The sequence below is a fragment of the Lonchura striata genome, chromosome 6 (genome assembly GCF_050655825.1).
Source record: "Lonchura striata isolate lonStrDom1 chromosome 6, ASM5065582v1, whole genome shotgun sequence".
NCBI lineage: Eukaryota > Metazoa > Chordata > Aves > Passeriformes > Estrildidae > Lonchura > Lonchura striata.
The window spans coordinates 3,656,771-3,668,904 of NC_140708.1; positions in this window are offsets into that span (position 1 = coordinate 3,656,771).

Sequence of the window (12,134 nt, forward strand, 5' to 3'; positions counted from 1 at the left end):
ATTATTTTCTATTTGCATCTAAGACTAAACTTTTAAGCACAATTTATTAGACTATATTGATTTATTACACAATTTATTGATTATATAACAGATAGAAGCTTTATTAATACTGCCCAAATGAACATTTGTCCCCATTAATTCTACCACAGGAAACAAATAAGTGAGCAAAGCCCAAGATTTTTCCAAGCAGACAGACATGCTCATTAACTCTCATCTATTACTGTGACTGCAGCAGTTTCCTGCAGTGGTGAGCAGTACAGCCAGTCCCAACTTGTTACTGGTCAGGCAGGCAGCAGGTCCTGCCTTGACACTGTCAGCCAAATGCAGCAGTTACCACAAGGAATGTAAATGAGCATCAAATGCTACTAATGGCAGGAATGAGCCATCACAGCTTTTCCTTCTGGATGAAAGGCAGATTCTCCTGACTTTGCTCAAAGTGAAAAATAAAGATGGATCCCCAAAGCACAAAAGATTAATGACATAGTTATTTATAAGGGGAAAAATAATCTATTGCCCAGAGAACAGATCCAGAACAGCTTTATAAACACCAAGTCAAAAGCTTTTCTATATAAGGACATACTAGAAATATATTTGAATACAAGGTTCTGAGAAAATAAAGACCTGAATCAAAGAAACCTGGGTTTCAGGTATTGGGAAAAGGACGCATAAGACCATGCTACCTGTGAGAGGATCTTTTCAAGGATCTGCAATCATCTAGTGCTGTGGTTGGTTATGACAGCAATGGTTCTATACAAATGCTGAAATCCATCAACTGCAAAAAAAATGTACAAACTGTGACTGGCAGAACTATAATGCAGGATGAGGTCTGCAAAACATGAAGAAGAGATTTCTAACAGCAATTTTCTGGGCTTTTTTTCTAACAGTTTGTAGTAAGCCCTGAGTTCTAGTTTGTTTTTTATTTACTATAGTAAATAAATGTTTATAAGACGTTACCAGGGGTATAGGGAATTAGAGAAAAAGGATCCCCCATGCATAACATGGAAAGATTAATTTAAAATGCCTGTAGGAAAATTAGGTACCTGTAACAGACTTCAGCTCTCAGATCATTGACATTGACAGGATGCCCCTGATGAACAACAGGTCATGAAGATCATATTGATTTTTGCTAGGCATGCTTACAGAAACTGCTGTGGTACCTGTGGATCCTGGAGAGCAGAGCACAGACTTATTGAAAGAAAGGTTGGCTTTACATGTAGGAACACATAGTTCTCATTATTTTTCATCTACCACTTGTAGTTAAAACGTGACTGAAATACAAAAGAACAGTATTTTTTTGTCCATAATAATTGTAAGAAAACAAAAATGCCATATAATCTTGAGATTATATGCAGACCTCAAAGTGAAAAAGTTAGTATTTATGTAATGTGTGACTGAAGGAATTAGATTTGCAACAGCACATACAGATAGAGAATGGTAAAGCAGAAAGCAATAGGATTTTCAAAAGATGCCTGAGTCTGTGAACATGGCCCATGGTTCCAAACAGTAGCTTCCTTCAGATCTCCCCTAGATATGGGGACTCTCCTCCACAAGGGTATGCATTTATGAACACTTAAACCACATTTCTTCTGCTTCCAGAGGGAGGGAGATTTTGCCCAAAATAGAAATAGGCTGAGAAAATGGACTTTTACTATGCAACTGTAGTTTATAAGATATATTTAAAAGTTAGATTTAAAAGTCTAGATGTCTTTACAAGACACTCAAAAGCAGCTGAGTGTTGCTGGAAAGCTACTCAGTAGATCAACTACATGTATTTGGAATGGTATTATAAGAATTTGTGGGAAAAGCAATATTGTTAAGAATTGACTGGAATAGAACAGTGATAAGTGCATTACATTTCTGTTTTTACAATGCATTACAACTTAACAGCGTAAAACTTTGTGCTGCTGAACAGGTTCCACTTTGACATCACCCTTACTACAAATTAAAATTCTGTTTTAAAGAGAAGACATTTGTGTTGTCTTCACAGGCTGCTATGAAATCCACAAACACCCTCCCTGTGCCAGAGCCACAGCCCTTCCTCTGAACCCTGATTCAGAGCAACCACAGCCTGGTAAGGCAACACTGGAGAAAAGCAAAGCAACTGCTTCAAGCGATGTATGTGCCGTGTGCTGATGTAAGAACTGCATCAATTCAGCCCAGTCAGAACCAGCAAATATTTAAGGATCCTCATATTAGACTTATTTCATCTAACTTCTTTTATGTATTATTGCTGGTTTCCAAGGCAAGTGTGGCATTACTGTTCCATCACTTAGACCTAGGTCCAAGTAAAAACCCTTGTGACCTTTATAATTTGGTACTAGTACCACAGCAGTTTTATTTCCAGCAGAAATTCTAGACTGAGATTGTTCTTCTTTTCATGATGAATCTTCTCAATTTTTAAATTTTGTTTTTATTATCTAGAATATCTAAGGATATGCTAACAGTGCCTATACATTTCCCCAAAGGTTTGGCTTGAAACGTTTTGCATTCCATCTCTGTTGAAATGATTTACTGTCAAAATCAAAACAACCACAGCCCCAATGTGGTTTTGCAGCCTAATAATTCTTTCACAAAGAAAATGTAATGTCTCTCTGCTTATATCCAATGTGACACTCAAAATACTTTCAAGATGATTTATGTATATAATATACATCAATATGTGGAATGTCTGTTTAAATTAATTTCTTGTGACTCAGTATTCTGTTCTAAATATTTCAATTTAGGGAACATTTTAGTTGGTTCAGTAGAAGTCAAGACATGCTTTAACACTGGTCTGCATGTTTATCATGCAAACATTACTGCACTGATACATCCTGAAGCTCTGAATGCCTGTTGAAACTTGGGTAATTGCAACGCCTTTTCTAGGGCTCTTGGTATCCAGCAGTTGTTGATGGACTACATCTGGACAGCTCTCATTGTATTATTTTAAGATGAGTCAACTGTCAATTTTTAGATTGTCACAGAGTTAAGCTTTATTGCAAATTGTTAAAGTGAGTTTCTTCTAGCAGAGCGTTTGGGGTTTTTAAAATGTCTTGTTATTTTACACAGTTTTACATTTATTTTCTACTGAAATAATAATCCATGCTATTTTTCGTGTTGTTGTAATTAAAAGTACTTTAAAGTAAGGTTGACTTAAAGTGCTGCCAAATTACCAAATCCATAGCCAGTCAGAATATAGGCTAGCTTTTCTAATGTGCTGTAGCTGATACTCCATTACTTGATGAAATGCAAATAGAACCAGGAAAAGAGGCAGCCAAGACTTATTATTTCAGCTGAAATTTTTCTCAGCTCTGCAAAAATCAGCAGAGATGCTGATATTGATACTGATTTCGCTGGAACCAATAATTTCCCCCTAGGAAGGAACTGTGATGACTACTTGGATATCTTGTAGTCATATTTTTCTCACTTTGTATTTCACACTCCATAAAACCTCATTTAAGAACTCTCCATCCTTGCAGCAGTAATGAACTAGGAAAGGATAGTGGTTGAAGTCCATTCCTCCTGTCAGAGCCATGGTGGAGGCCAGGAGTGCAGGAGGTGACCGGAGCCCCACCATAAGCACAGCTGGACTTGGAGCACAACCAAGGCACAGCCAGGGTGTGCAGCAGCACCAGGATAAAGCCACTGCTCTCTGCCTTCCGAGGGGCAAGAACCTTCCTGGGCAATAATGGAACTAAGCAGAGGCAAGATGCTGCCATGGGTAGCACAAGGAAAAGGCAAAGTTGTTTGGCATAAAGGAACCATGGCAGAAGGATTTTTGCATAAATAGGAAGTACAGTAAGGAAGAAGCTTTGCCTAACACCAACATATTCCTAAAATTGCAAGTTTCTGGGACGGAAAATCCTGTGGCAGTGCCATAGGTTTAGATCAGAGAACAGGAAGAGGTCTGCAGGTTTCTGTGGCTTGCACTCTGTTCTGAAAGTCCTCTTGCTGGCCAAAGTTTGCACAAGCACACAAGGGATACCTTCTTCAGAATTCAGAATGCTGCACTGGATTAAGAAGATGATACACCTTGTCAAATCCTTTGGAATACTGGCAAGGTCAGGGTAAATAATGCTTTCTAATACATATCTTTTAATATAAGGACAATAACAGTGCATGGAAATATAAGTAATTGTTAGAAGTCAGTTCTAAGTACATCATGAAACGGTATTATTTTAAAATAAGAAATTATATTTGAGATTGATCTCAGAGTATGTCAGAACAGAGTCATCAGAACATGATGCTGGCCAAAACACTACAATGCAGACCTCTAAAGACAGAAATAATTTTGTTTTCTTTTTCTCTCATGTCATTTTTCTGCACTCTGGAAATCTCTCTCTCTCTAATTAGAGCATTTGTAACTAATATGTGATTCTCTAGGTCAAATATTTTCAAAATGAATGCATTTCATACTTAAATATATATTACTAAATCAAAATAAAAATGCCTGGACTTCAAAAGAAGCAGAAAATGCAAACTTGCAGTTCCCTTTATTTCCAGAAGTGGGTCTGCTTTTCTATCTTACTTGGGATTTAGAATCTCAGATTCAGGTACTTACAAGGCATAATTTGACACACCAGAGATTTCATCAGTGAATATGAAGCCTGAAGTCTCAAATAAAACTGCTGCCTTGATTCACAATAAAATAGGTTAATTTGCCAAGAGATACACTACAGCTATTCTTCCATTCTGATAAAATCAGAAGTATGTAACTTTTTAGCAAAGTTGGAAAATACACTCTCACAAAAACAGTTCTTGCTACAGGCAAAAATAATTTTACTTTTGGCAGGTTTACAGTGAAGCAAGTCAGTTACATTTTCACCTCAGGTGGTTTGTGGTATCAAAAAGGCAGTTCTTGCAGATGGAAAACTGTCATTACATGAGGACAAGCTGTTTGCTGGGGGAAATGGAAATATTTTGCTCTCTGTCAAACCTGTGAATACTGGAGAGAAAATCTGTTTTCATGTAGGAATGCTCAAACCAGCAGCTGATAGTTTAATGGAGTTCTACTAGACTGACAGAGTGGCTCACCAGACTGGAGACTGGCCACCTTGTGCTTCAGTTACAACACAAAGTTACCCTAAAATTTCAGCAAGTAGTTGCATATGCATGAGAACAGTCATGTGGACTGAGAGATTGTTCCAGATCGCCTCAAACAGATCTAGTGAGCACAGCAGGGGCGAGTGCCTCTGAAAACAATGCGTCACCAAGCCAAAGACCTCACAGCATATCTCCTGCAGGAAATGCACCTGGTTGTCCAGGATGCTTGGAGGGACTTTGCTCCTGGTGGAAACTGCCCATTATTAATGCCCACCAATGCCAAAAGAGCTCTAAAGAGGGCATATGAACAGGTGAAGAGCTGCTAGAGAAGGTGGTGCAGCTCCTGAGCTTTCCACAGGCCTTCCATGTGGCTGCAAAGCCAAGGTGTGGAAGCACTGCCTGCTGCCACTGCATGGTAGCTGTGTGTTCATTCAGCTGGAATTCAGCTGTGGGTGGAAAGCATCGGAAGAAGAAAGTCTTCAGAGGTGGCTCTGGGAGCATCTTTGAAAGGACTCATTAATACTACCTTTAATAGGACAGTCATCAGACCCAAGATTTACACACACAAAGGTTGCAAAGACCAGAGCTTTAGCACTGCTATATAAATCAGACAATTTGTCATAGGGAATTGATCCAACAAGGAAATCTTTATCTTCTTAGCAGAAATTCAGACTTGAAGAGAAACAAAATTCAAGATATGTAGCCAGAGAGTAAAAGGGATAGATTTACATTTGGTTGATTCAATATTTATGATGTTTTCAAAACTCAAGTATGTCATAGCACAGAGTCCCCAGCCAGGTAATAATTAGCATTGACTCCATGATTCCAGAAGCCTGATCAATCCCTTTATTGTGCTATACTTATTAAGAAAACCATTACCCTTGCACACATTCTGATACAGTTTTACCTAATTGGTCCTTGAATCCAAACACCATCACCACTGGCCAATTAAGAAATCACCCTTTGGTAAACAAATCTCCATAACGCATTCTGCATGTTCACAACAGGTGCATCAAGTGAAGATAAGAATTGTTTATAATTTTTTTTTCTCTGATCTTCTCACAGCTTCCCCAGGACAATGCCTGAGAAAGTTGTGCCTTTTGCTTTCTGTGGCCAGAGAACTGCTGCTGCACAGGGTAGATGTGCCTATCCTATTACTTAATTTAATTTTACTCTTTGCTCCCAGACTCTGGTCTTATTATCCATACTCCCCACAGTCCCTTGTGTGACAAAACTCAGAGCAGTGAGTTTATGTAGGCGTGATAGGGATGTGCCTGCCATGCTGAACAACTCCCAGCACTATCCAAATAAATCCTACATTTCTCTATGTCCACACACACCCTCCTGCACCAACAAGTGAAACATGTTAACAAAGCTATCAGACCATTTCTGCTGATGAACAGCAGCATACTCATTATTGTACATGATGGACAAGAGCATCAAAAAGCAAATTAAATTGACCTTCCCACAAGGCACTAATTTGCAGGCCCACAGAATTTCACAGGAAGCCCAGACAAGACCAGTGTAGTCCCACCTCTACTGCCTGGAGTAAGGCCAGCAGCACTGTGGCTTCTCTGGGCCAGCACAGGCTACCTGGCTATTCCAGCAGATATTTATCAATCTCCAAGAGCGTTCCTTCAGGCACTCACTGCACACAGAAATGTGTTTCCAAAATGCCCTGCTCACCAGGCAGGTATAGTACCCTTTTGGGGGAGAGGTGGGCAAAGCAGTCAGGCATCCATCACAGTTTCTTCATCTGCCTCTGCCTAGGATGGGAAGAGGCAAGTACAGAAAGGAAACAGTTGCTTCTGATAAGGTCTCTCCAAGAAACACTCCCCATGGGAAACAAGATGAAATTCCAGTCTCTTGGTCAGGTTTTGGTCATCCTTGCTGCAAAGAACTGTATGAAAGCACATGTGTGCAAGTCAGAGCACAGCACGGCAAAGGCAGAGGCACCTCCATTCCTGTCAGCCTCCCACAGCTGCTCACAGCCAGTGAAGGGTGTCCATCTCCAAGAACAAGCAGCCAGCCCACAGCTCACAGTCACCCACTGCCAGCCCACACCTGTAGCAGATGCAAAAAACTCACAGCATACACTGCCCAGAAAGCTGTCCCTTTATTTCCATCTTTCAGCATCAGAGAGATACTCAAAGCATAAGAAAAATCACAAAGATGATGAATTGGAAGGTCCAGCCATTATTGATAAGTGCCAAGGTATTTCACAGAAAGAAATTTTATTTCAGCAATTTGATAATTAAGGAGACAAGATAATACAAAATGAAGATGAAAGACTGAATGGATTGTGATGGTTAAGAGAGCTTAGAATTTAAAATCAAATCTACAGTGAATGACGAATATAAACCTCACATAAATCAGAATACTTTATCTTTGTGTTTATTTTACTCACAGAATCAATCAGAATACTTTCACTTTGTGTTTATTTTACTCACAGGCCATGCCAGATGGGTGACTGATGATGATACTGGGATGACAACACTAGTTGCTGTGGGAACCTAGGGCAAGGGGAATATGCCCCTGTCTGCCCTGGGGTGCTCTGTTTCTCAGGAAAACACTGACTTTGACCCTCATTCATGGAGAAAACTTCCAAAACCTCAAGGTAAACTAGAAACCACAAAAGTGTGAAATAGATTGTAAAGATTGTAGATAGTAGTGTAGTACATCACATGGGTGAGAAATTTAGGTTTTAGGATTTTTAGTATGTTATAGATGGGTTCAAGATGGAGGATATAGAGTGTTGAGTTCCTTTCTTCTCTCTCCTTCTTCCTCTTTCTTCTTGGGTTTAGGTGGTATCTTGTAATTGGGTAGAAAAATCTGCATGGCGGGTCTTTAGGGGTCAGTTATTGGGTTAGAAAGGAAAATAATTTAGGTGTCACTTCTTAATTGGGTAGTTTAGGTTTTGATTAGACTTAAAAAGACCTTGCAGCACGAGGCTTTTGGCCATTTTTGTGCTGTTTTCACACATGCAAGGTCTAGGCACAGACAGTGCTGAAGTCATGATAACAATAAAACAAGAACCTGAAGACCTTAGAAGTACAATGCATCTCTTGTTCCTGACACAGAATTGCTCCAGGAGGGTCTCCCCTGCCAGGGGAGCCCCCAGGGAGTTTCCCAACTTGGGGCCCTCAAACTCACAATTGCCAGCAAAGACAGCTTACAAAACACCCAGTTTTTAAGGGAGCTCTGACGAGATGACAGCCTCAATTAGGTCTCAAGGAGCATGCAGGAGATGAGTGAGACTCACACAGTAAAAAGCATGCACAGCACTGTGAGCACTCCAAAGGCCAAGGGACCTACAGGGCAGCCTGGCAGTGGAAGGCAAAGACTGTCACTTATAAAGAAATACCTAAGAAATTAATGCACATTCCTCTTATTTCCTGAAAAAGGGACACAGCTGGCTCAAATAAGCAAGCAGTCAATAAGCACAGCATCTGTGTTTACCTCTCTTCTCTGAGCCAAGAAATCTGTTATAACTTAGAAAGTTTGTTAATTTTGGGCCCTTATGAGATTCTAAAGTATTTTTTCATCACAATTAAAATCCATTCACACAGTCCCTTCCCCAAGTATTCTTCTCTCTCCAGAAAGGTCAATTCCCATCACACCTAACTCATTGGTTTCTACCTGAAGGTTCAGACTTGTAAAGCTTCAGAGGAGCTGGACTCCACTGTGGAAGTTTGCTTTAGGTTCCATCTCTCACACATGAGTATTTAAGGAATGAAGCGTCCAATGTTTTATAGTTTAACAGATTCCACTGTAGTGACTGCTTTCCTTCAAATCTCAAAAGGTCTTTTTACTCATATTTTTAAATGTTATAAATTATAAACTGTTCTTATTCTAAATTTTCTTTGATAGCTAACACTGTAGTACATTTTTCAAACAAGTTCCCACCACAACAAATTTAATTTAACCTATGTCTTCATAAAAGACATCTTCCTCTTCTTAATTGCTCTACTGTGATTTTCATTCTATTATGGGGGATTCCCCGTAGATTTTCAGAGGTACTTTGCATGATCTTCTGGCAGTGGTCTAATGCTCTTTATCACAGAAACACAGTAGTTTTTATCATCTTTTTTGGCAATTTATGACATTCTACAAGACTACTGTGTGACAATTTAAAACACTGTTCTACAAGATTAATCTACAAAAGTGAAAAAAGTACAGTATGTGCTTGGAAAAGGTCACAGAGATGCATTCCATAAGAAGGAATCAATATGATCAGAAACAGATTCTGAAGTCATATTACCATTTTAATTGGCTGGCACAGCCTTTTCACAATTCCACCTCAGTGGTAACATTCATTCCAAGTGTGACAGTACAAGGCTTTGCTAACACAAAGAGGAAAATAATTATTGTGCACTGCCTGGCTACCTTTTGCTACTACCCAAATGTATCCAAATTATCACATTAAATATCTACCCTTATTTTTTACTCAAGAGATTAGTCTCTTTCTTGGAGTGATTTTGACTGTTCTTCAGAATATGATATTTAAAAAATTAAACCCAAGCACTTAAAGCTGCAGTTAAGAAAAAAAATTAAAATTTTAATGGAAAAAACCCAACCAAGCAACCTTCTAAGCCACAGTACTCAGCAGTATTAGGTGTGGCTAAAGGCAATGAACTGCTCTGCCAGGAAAAGAAGAGCTGCCAGGCAGATGTTGTCCTTTCCTGGTGGCCTCCAGAGGCTGCTCAGGGTGGAGGATTAGGAAGGCTGCCTGACCCCACTTTTCTTTCTTGAGTCCTGTAAAAAGCCAACCACATCCCTCCTACTCTGGCTCCTACTCACAATTTTTTTTTTTTTTCAACTGCTTATCACAATCTTTTTCCCAGACTCTTGTCTGCAAAGATCTGTTTGCTTTCTCCTCTAGCCTTTACACATTACTGACCAAGTGAAAGCTGCCTCTCACTCTCTTGCTCAACATGTGTGCCCCCACTAAACACCACTGGCCCCAATTCTGTCCTTCCTCCTTGGTTACCACATCCCAAGCTCCTCACACACACAAAAAGCTCCACTTCCTTGTCTGCCACTCCTGTATCCTCATCTCAAAGTATATATAAATATATACCATGCACACTTTGTCTGTACCTTAATTTGAAATAATAATCTTCTGCATATTCTTGGGGGACAGGGGCTTTGGGATTTGTTTCTATGAAGTAAAGCTTTAGTGACATTTAGTGATTATAGAAACAAGCCCATGTACAGTTTCTTAATGTAAACTGACACTATGAACATATACACAAACAGATTAATGGTAGGATTTGGAAAATATCTTCTATCTGGAGGCTCTGTGCTAGAGAGAGCCAAGTATAAATAGAAGAAGGAACTGTGATACATTAAAATTCATTTTAGAAATGAATCTGATGATCTGTAGCTGACATTTGAGATAGCAAAGAAGCTTCATACAGGAGAAATCTTTCAAAGAATAACTCCATCATGTGAAAAAAATGTCAGCATGTTCTATGAACAACCAGGAATAACGAGATTAAGGCCATGTTTTAACCCATCTGAGTGACTTTTATCCCTGATGAGACCTTTGGACATTATGAACACAGCTTCAGGCTCTTCTGTAGCAAGGTACCTCTGACACGTGCAAATGCAGTTTGGTCAATTAGCAAGAGAGCTTTGCTACTTGATAAATATTTAGAAGAGAAGCTGGCTTATCCAAGAGAAACTTATTTTTTTCTCCCCCATTAAGACATTTCAATGCATGTTTTACTGCAAGGATTTTAATAACCTGTCAAGGAGGAATCTGGGCCCACCCAAGGCTCCATGCCAATCTGCTGTGACCAGCTGGGATTTGTTTTGGTGTAGGCAGATAAACAAATAAAGGACTGCCTAGTGGTACTTGGGAATTGCACTATGTTTTCCCTGCTGTCAAAAAAGGGCTGCCAAATCAGAAAACTTTTCTGCTTTGAAAACAGGGCTAAGCACTGGCACAATCAAGACATTTTAGGAACAAAAAAAATCAGGTATTTCTGTAGTCAAGCTGAACAAAATGTAGACAGCTGTACCTCCTCTTCTCAAGACACTAAACTCTATACATCAAGGCAGAAACCCAGGAGAACAGGAGTCAAATTAGTTCCAGTTACACAATTTTTCATGGTTAACCTAGTTTTGATCTAGGCTGTTTCTGGGAATAATCTCATTAATGTGACTGGTGTTCCACCAATGGTCTGCAGTGGTGAAAGATTTTTTTTTTTTTGTTTAACCATTACTCTCTTATTTTAAGTAAAACCCAATTAAGCAGATACACTGGTTCATGAAGTTGATATTTTTAATATAGACTAAGCAAAATTAATTTAACTTTACCAATGCTTATTTTAATTTGAAAGGCCAAATTCTAAAAACTAGATTTTAAAGGCTAAACAAAAATCTTCTTATTGAATTAGTCACAAGAGGTGGTTACCTAGCTCAGAGCACATAGAAAATTACTGGCATTGGCAGAAAAGCTAACCAGCTAATTAAAATTTACAGGGTGTTCAGAAAACCTCTCAAATGCTGCATGCATTGCTGAACATACCTAATATATCAAGACTTTAAAAAAAAAGAAGATAATTAAAGAAAGGGAAAATAATAGGAAAAAATAATTGGAATAAAATAAAACTGTATCTGTCAATCTTAAATTCTTCATGCAAGCCACCTTTCCTTGGTTGGTTTTGGTTGGTTAGTTGGATTTTTTTAAAATCTTGCAATATTCTTAAACTATCTAACAAAATTCTGAAGTTTAAGGCTGATAGAGATAAAAATATCAGCACCAATATTACATGGAGGAGAAAAACTGCAATGGAACATTGTGAATAAAAATATCACTTTTGTAGAGGTGGAACTTTTATCCACTCAGCTACATTCTTTCAGTGGTAGCCAAGAATATGGAAGTTTTTAATTAACTATTGGCAGAGGAAAGCAGAACTGCAGTCTCAGTAAGTAGTAAATGAACCAAACTGAAGTGCATCCTAGTGTTTGGATGGGACTTACAAAGTTATTGTCACCAGAATTCAAAGAGCATTTTATAATATATTGTAAATAAATTATTATAGAACCATTAACAACACTTCTTTTTACAAAGGTACGAAGACTAGTCTGCCTTTATATAATGT